The sequence below is a fragment of the Engraulis encrasicolus genome, unplaced genomic scaffold, assembly GCF_034702125.1.
Source record: "Engraulis encrasicolus isolate BLACKSEA-1 unplaced genomic scaffold, IST_EnEncr_1.0 scaffold_32_np1212, whole genome shotgun sequence".
NCBI classification, from domain to species: Eukaryota; Metazoa; Chordata; class Actinopteri; order Clupeiformes; family Engraulidae; genus Engraulis; species Engraulis encrasicolus.
The window spans coordinates 952,501-960,000 of record NW_026945621.1 but is presented as its reverse complement, the minus strand read 5'-3'; the positions used below and the strand labels follow the sequence as shown (position 1 = coordinate 960,000).

Genomic DNA, 7,500 nt, shown 5'->3' with positions numbered 1-7,500 from the left:
AGCGTTCGATCTATTTTGAATTTAGAGACTCACTCGAGACAGAGAGGGCAAGCGCAAACAGTACCTAGTGCTGCTCTGCTGGATGGAGATTATTATGTTCTCATTAAACCACTCATTGCATGATGCAGGAGTTTCAGAGGGTGTTTTGGAACTATGTGATTTAATCAGCAACCGTTTGTGATTATGGAAAGCCTAATAGTTATGAGGTTACTATTTGGAATTAGAGAGAAAAAGAGCTTTGTTATTGATCAGAGAAATCGCTAGTTAGCATGCTAACATTAGCCAAGTATGCCAAGCAATGAAATCCAGTAAAGTAGCTGTTAGTAGCCTACTCACTACTCACTAACACCCACCTGATATCATAATACTTGCTTAGGTTGACAAGCAATGTAAAATAAGACTGGTGCAATGTTTAAAACAATTTTAGCTGCCATATCTCCTTCCATCCACATGAATTACCTGCTTGTTGTAAGCTTAAAAAAAACATTAATTTCCAGACCAGAATGACATTTAGCCTACATTAATCATGTAACAGAACCATGCACAGCAGACAAGTGAGGCTATTGGGTGAACTATGGTAAATTGGGACACTTTTGGTAGATCACAAAAAAAACCCACTTTAACTTTAAAATACACCAACATTTAGTAATTGTATGTCTTCATATGGGTCTTGGGTACATTTCCATGTATGAATTAGTTTTTAAAGTATAATATTTTTTAATATATCAACATTTAAAGACAGTGAGACACCAACTTCGTTATGAGAAAATACTATGGTAATTTGGGACACCCTTTAATGTAAAATGGGACAGTCCGTTTGATTATCTTTATTTTTGCGCAAACTGAAGAATAATACAGTTTTTCTCTTGTTAACAGTAGACTAGGATCTTAACTATTTAAAAAATGATATAACATCCCTGAAACATTTCCATTTCAAGAGAATATTGAAGGAGTAGGGCATGTGTGACTGTGGCCATGTCCATTAGCATGTGGGATGCATATTACAATACAGGCCTATGGCGTGCTAATATGCTATGCTAACAGCTAACAGAAGCCCATTCTGTTGCTATGAGAAAACTGTCCCATTTTAGCTTAAAATATTGTCCCAAATTAGCTCACTCCACTATACTTACTAAAATGATGTCTCCTTAATAAAGTAAAGACAAATGTCTAAATGTTTTGATATTGAGTTAAACCTTTAGTAAAACAACATATATTTCAATCATATTTTGTACCATATAATCACTGATTCAGCCATAATATCGTTATGATCATGATAGCATAATCAACATGTAAGCTAGCTCAACTGACAAGTGTTGGATCCACTGTCACTTCAAACCTTTGCTCATTCCTTTTATGATACTTAACACCAAATAAAATTGTTGTTCCTTATACATGACAGTTGCAGTAACAATATTACATCCCATTTTGTGATTGGCTGCTAATATTTAGAAAGAAAACAACCCAAAACCTTATTTGTCCCAATTTGGCTGATGTCCCAAATTACCTTAGTTCACCCTACTATATTTTGTATGAAATTCAATAGTGTGACAGCTCTTCTCCCTTTCTCTCACCCTGTCCCTCCAGTTCAAACACATAGATAGCCCCCTTCTCATTCTCCTACCCACAAATGCACCACTATTTCCAGTCCAGAAATGAAATTGGTTTGGAAGACAGCACAAATGTGTAGCTTATTAAAATTGTTATGCTGCCATGCTTTGTGATGCTGTAGGTAGTGTAGATCAATGCAGACCTCCTTGGTAGGCTTATTGTCTACACATGCATTTTACATGCAAATGTACTGTATCACTCTCCTGGCATTTCAATTTCACGTTATTTCTACAATTCAAACACATTGATAACCTCCCTCTCATCTGGGGTTGGGGGCCCCACCACCATCACATCCAACACACCACACAGTGAAGCTACTTTCATGCGACTCAATCTGATGTGTTGGTCGCCTATCAAAAAGAACCACAAATCCATTCGATGAAAAACGGTTATTGTTCTTGATGCTATTTAGTTAAGCTTACTACGGATATTACTCTTGTGTTCTGTAAGGTATAAGAAAGAGGTTTTTTTTTCTTTCAAAGGTAAGGGGGGGGCAGAACTCAAACTCGCCTAGGGCACCAAATAAGCCAGAACCGGCCCTGCGTGCGTGCATGCGAGCGAGTGTGCGTGTGTGTGTGTGTGTGTGTGTGTGTGTGCACTGTAAAAAGAGAGAATGCAGTTCATTAATATTTAAGTATTTATGATAGAAAGATAAAACCCTGAAAAAATGGGTTTGCGCATTTTTGAATGGAATTGAGTAAAATTAATCATTTTCCAGCAATAATTCACTACATTTTACACACTTTTGAGCAAATAAAATTAGCTCTGAATACCAGAGTATTTATTACTTGGTTTAAATGAATTAAGTCAATGATATGGTGTAAGTAGTAGATTTTACTAGAATCGTATCTTAAGAACTTTGATTTTATTCATTGAGAAGAAGCTGTTTCAATGACAACTGCATTTCCGGCGCAGCCAGCAGAGGAGAAGTCGCTGCACGTGGTCATGGACTGTTCACGTTTTGGACTTCTGTAAAGGTAATGAACTGGTTTCATTATTATTTTGTCAACATCTTAAGTTTGCAATTCGATGTAGGTGTACAGTCGAATATCATTCCGGTCTCTCACGTACTACAACTACTTGGTCTATTCGTAGGTAGGCATGCTGTCCAAAGCAACAACAATTCCCATTTTTAGCCGTGTGTTCAGTTCTAGACAAGTTCAAGAGCTGGTTTAAAGGTAGAAACGAAAATTTGTGTGAATTACATTAAGTTTCTCGGCTTTTCATCGCCAGTGCCTCTTTTTGATTAGGCTAACTGCACAGTTACGTGACTTTTTAGTCCAGTGTAGCAGGCTAGGTACATTAATCTGCAAAGACTTTTTTTTCTATCGAACTCGCTTTCACTGAACAGCTCGTGTTGGAAAGGCCAGGGTTTTGTGCATGTGCCCTTGCCGTGTTTCTCATTAATATTCATGATTCACGTGCACAGTGAGTGGCAGGTAGATTATTCATGTTCCTGGGCACGAGTTGGTAAGTCCTTTAGTTGAGTCGATGCCGCTTGCTGTTTAAGTCCTGCTTAAGTTTCCTTTATCCTATGTGCGTAAATGACCAAAATGTAAGTAATCCTGACGGAATATTGAATATCTAGCCTTTTTTCCCTGTGATGTGTGAGATGATAGATAGAAGTTTTAGAGATCGTTTTTTGTCTACTCATTTCCAGCTAAGTTACCTTGAGTTTAGCTTGACTTTACTGCAGATTTATGGTGCTATTTGCTTCCTATGTATGTGTAGAGTCATTTCGAGTGCAGTGTCTCATAAATCTGCCCTTTATTAGACATTGTAGGCTTATAATCTTGATGCAGAAGTTCGTTGGATTTTGTATTCATTTAAAGTGAAGATGCTGGAACTTCCCATAGCTGTCAGCAACCTGTTTTACCGCTAGTTGCCTATAGATGGCGATCTTCCTCCATATTTGCCATGTGTCCTGTATCTCTGAGTTAGTGCACCAGTATAGTTTTAACTGGAAGATATTTTCCTGTCCCCCTTTTTCCTTGTAGACCACACACACACACACACATGCCTTTGTTACCTTCATAATGTAAATAATTGGAAACCTACTGAAGAATATTTTATTTGGAATTGCATTCAATTGTACCCTGGTGCTTTGCTGTGCTGCATTCATTGTATTACCTTATATTGAAGAAAAGGCCAGTGAATTCCTTTTATTCCATATGTCCATACACCAAGGAGACACGCACGTATTTTCCAATTTTCCTAATACAGTTCACTCATTAGTTACTGAGCTATGCCCGTTGTAATAGCTCGTGCCTAGCTGGATCGACGCCGCGTGAGGAGCGGACATGCTTTGTTTTGTCAGCGAACACACATGGTGGTGGTCAGCTAATGTCTCCAGATTCAGCTCTCAGTCAGATGGAGTAGCAGCAGCTTTTTCACTGTAGACCGAACAAGAACATTGCTTGTGTGGTTGTGCATCAAAGGAAAACATTAAATGCAAAATTCCAAACCGCATAGGCATGAACCCATTGAACTGTGCATACAAAATGTTAATGTGTAGAGTAAAATGGTACAGGTTAAGGGCATTAAAGAACCATTTTGCCAAATTAATTGAACAGGCTAATGGCTAGAACGGAATAAAGAAAAGAAAGGTTTTTGAAGGTTGAATTTGTGTTGAAATATTGTTCAGATTGTCCTCATGCACTTAGTACACTATCACAGAGTAATTTAATCATCTGATGCATGTCCTTATCTTGTCCCCTCCCCCTTCCCCCTTCTTTTTCTAGCTGTTCGTGCAAGATCATTTTTAAGTGAACTTGGTGCACGTGGCATTCAAGACAGCAAAGTTTAAGAGCATCACAGGGACCCAAGTGGTTGAACAGCACAGAAAACAGTGAGTTTTGAATACAAAATGTAAAATTCAAAATTTTGTGCAGAGTAAAGGCCCCATATTTAAAAAAGGCTTCACCTATCTGCAAACGGGCTGAACTTGGGCTGGGCATTAGCTTGGCATTAGCTTGGCATTAGCTTGGCATTAGCTTAGCGTGATGGAAGCCCAAGACAACATTTTTTGGAGATATTAACACATTAAAGGCTGACTTAAAGGGCAAAATGACTTATTTTGAGGCATTGCTTAAAACGGTAGTTTCATGTTTTGATATGTCTGTGATGGTATGTTATAGAGCTTGTCTCTTTCTAACCCATGCACAATTTATTATAGGATATTCTGGTGCCTTTTGAAATGGCTTAATGCAAAACTATGGTTTTGAACTGTTTATGTGTTTCATGTTTTAATGATGTTCACTTACTGCCCTCATATGTCTAGATAATACAAGGTGTGGACCTAAGATCTGATGTGTGGGTCTCTCTTGTGTTTTCTTCTTTCTCTAGTTCTAGTTGTTTGAGCAGAGAAAGTGTGATTCAAAGCAGATGATTTTAACAGCACCACGAGACAAACAGTTCAGCGGCACAGAGAACAGTAAGTTGTGCATTCAAAGTGTCAATGTAGAGATTAAGATGATACAAAGTAAGGTCATTGAAGGACCATGGTGCAGTTGAATTGAATGGGCAAATGTAAAAATGAAGGTTGAAATGTTCATTTGTTTTCTACATGTGCTTAAAAATGCAATGTTAAGGTCTCATATCTGATGCATGGGTATGTGTATCCTTTTCTTTCTCTAGGTGTTCATGCAAGATCCTTTGTAAGTGAACTTGGCGCACGTGGCATTCAACACAGCTGAGTGGGATACCAAGCATAAAACGGCACAGAAAATAGTGAGTTTTGTTTCCAAAACTTTAAATTAAAAAAGGTAAAGGAGTAAATTTTTTATTTTTTATTTTTTTCCTAATATGCCAACCCCCGGGCTCCATTGCTCCTTTGCTCTCTCTTTCTCTCACTTTCTCCAATATGCAACCTTTCTTCCTTCACTTGTGCTTGTGGCCTCGCCCCGCCTCCTGGCCCCTCCGTGGTTACTCTCACTCACTCTTTGTCTCTGTATGTCTGTCTCACACCACACACCCGCACTGTCTAGTTTTCTGTCTGTCTGTCTCTCTCTCTCTCTCTCTCTCTCTCTCTCTCTCTCTCTCTCTCTCTCTCTCTCTCTCTCTCTCTCTCTCTCTCTCTCTCTCTCTCGTGCACATGCATTATGTTTCTCTCCTTACGCCCACACACACACACTCTAGTTTTCACTGTCTCTGTGTCTTATCTCTTCACCTCTCTCATGTACTCTCGCCCTCACTCTCTAGCTCTGTCTTGATTAAATACTGTGTGAGGAATGGCTGCTGTAGGATGTGAGGCTGAAAAACTGATAACTGGCCCGCTAGTTTTGGACAATTGAAAATAAGTGCTCCTAACTATTTCAAAAATAATCCACAATCAAATAAGGAAGTGTCACATGGAAACAGATTGTGTAGAGAGTGATGTATTAAATTGTAATCACAGGATGCTCAGCTAAGGCCTTTTGCTTTGACTGATCAGATGATAAATAAGACTTTGCATTAATATTTAATGTTCTTGTTATTTCAGGACGCTGATGAAGAACGGATGTCCGAGGACCTTGCTGCTCAAAAAATGAAGATCTACAGCATCATGTCCAGCTCAGCAGAGGGGCCGAGCGATGTTGGTGTCGTCATTGAGGGAGTGAAAGTTCTCACCACTCTGGGTACCTTTGCCAGGGCTTGCTGCATGCTCCTCGGGCTGACTTATGCACTAAATCTGGCCTACCCTAAGGAGCTCAGATATACATTTGAAATCTTCCAGAAGCTCCTTCTGGAGCTGGACTGTTCGAAGCAGTCCCCAAAGCTGCACACTTTGAAGAGTAAGTTGTTGGACTAAGGAAATGCCGAACTGGACACTTGAGCTGAGGCGGTGCAATGGACACTTGACTTCAGTTTTTCAGAACTTAATGACTTAAAGATTTACCTTTTAATTTCTCCAAACACTACTTTTTCAAGCAGGTTGACACGCACAAAAAAGTCAAATGTGTTATGCCATCATCGGTTGATTTGTTGATATCTGATGTGTCTGTAGATGTGTTTGAAGCTGTGAACGAAACATTAACTGTTATATCTACTGTGCTGTTAAGCAAACTTATGCTAAGACCGTGCGATGGACACTTGAGCTGAGGCATTGCGATGTGTACATTGTGTAGTGGCCAACAACCTTATGCCACATGGACTAGGTAGGGCCGTCCACTAATAGGGCCGTCCATTTGTAGATTTTGTCTTGGGCATTCTTCACAATATCAGACACATGAAGGTATAATTCCAAAGGAATTAGCATTGTGTTTTCAGATACTTGCAAAGAAAAAGTACTTCAGTTTGTCTGAAATTAATGACTTAATTGGACATTTTCCTTTTAAGGGATCAGATAAAGCCAACTGCCCTCAAGCAGTTCCTAAAAGCTACATTCACCGCAAAACATTCACCATGAAAATTGGGCCTTAATAAGGTTGTTCTCATTGTTGGTCCACTGCACTACACTTCATGTGTCTGATGTTCTGAAGAATGACGAATACAGAATATGCAGACTGGTGTGTTCCCACTTTAAATAAAAGAGCATAGTGTACATGTGCTCACCCCCCCCAGATATTTACAAAGAATAAGTACTCCAGTTTTTCTGAACTTAAAGATTTACCTTTTATTTTTTGGCCAAACACTGTTTTTTCAAGGTTGATTGACACACACACACAAAAATGTGTTATGCCATCATTGGTTGATTTGATGTAGCAAGGCTCATCACTGTCATGCACATGTTAGAAAATCCCTGTTATGTATCAAAATTATCTGACATGTCTGTAGATGTGTTTGAAGCTGTGAACGAAGCATTAAGTTATAACTACTGTGCCGTTAGCAAACTTCTGCTAAGACCGTGCGATGGACACTTGAGCTGAGACCGTGCGATGGACACTTGAGCTGAGACAGTGCAATGGACAC

The 7,500-nt window shown here is 39.2% G+C and overlaps 1 long non-coding RNA gene across 1 annotated transcript; it reads left to right on the top strand.

Moving 5' to 3' along the window:
- The first annotated feature begins 4,363 nt into the window (after positions 1–4,363).
- Positions 4,364–7,100, top strand: LOC134443481 (uncharacterized). Its single transcript, XR_010033682.1, has 4 exons — positions 4,364–4,459; positions 4,963–5,044; positions 5,248–5,340; positions 6,092–7,100. It is a non-coding gene; the product is annotated as an uncharacterized LOC134443481 (long non-coding RNA).
- The last annotated feature ends 400 nt before the right edge of the window (positions 7,101–7,500 follow it).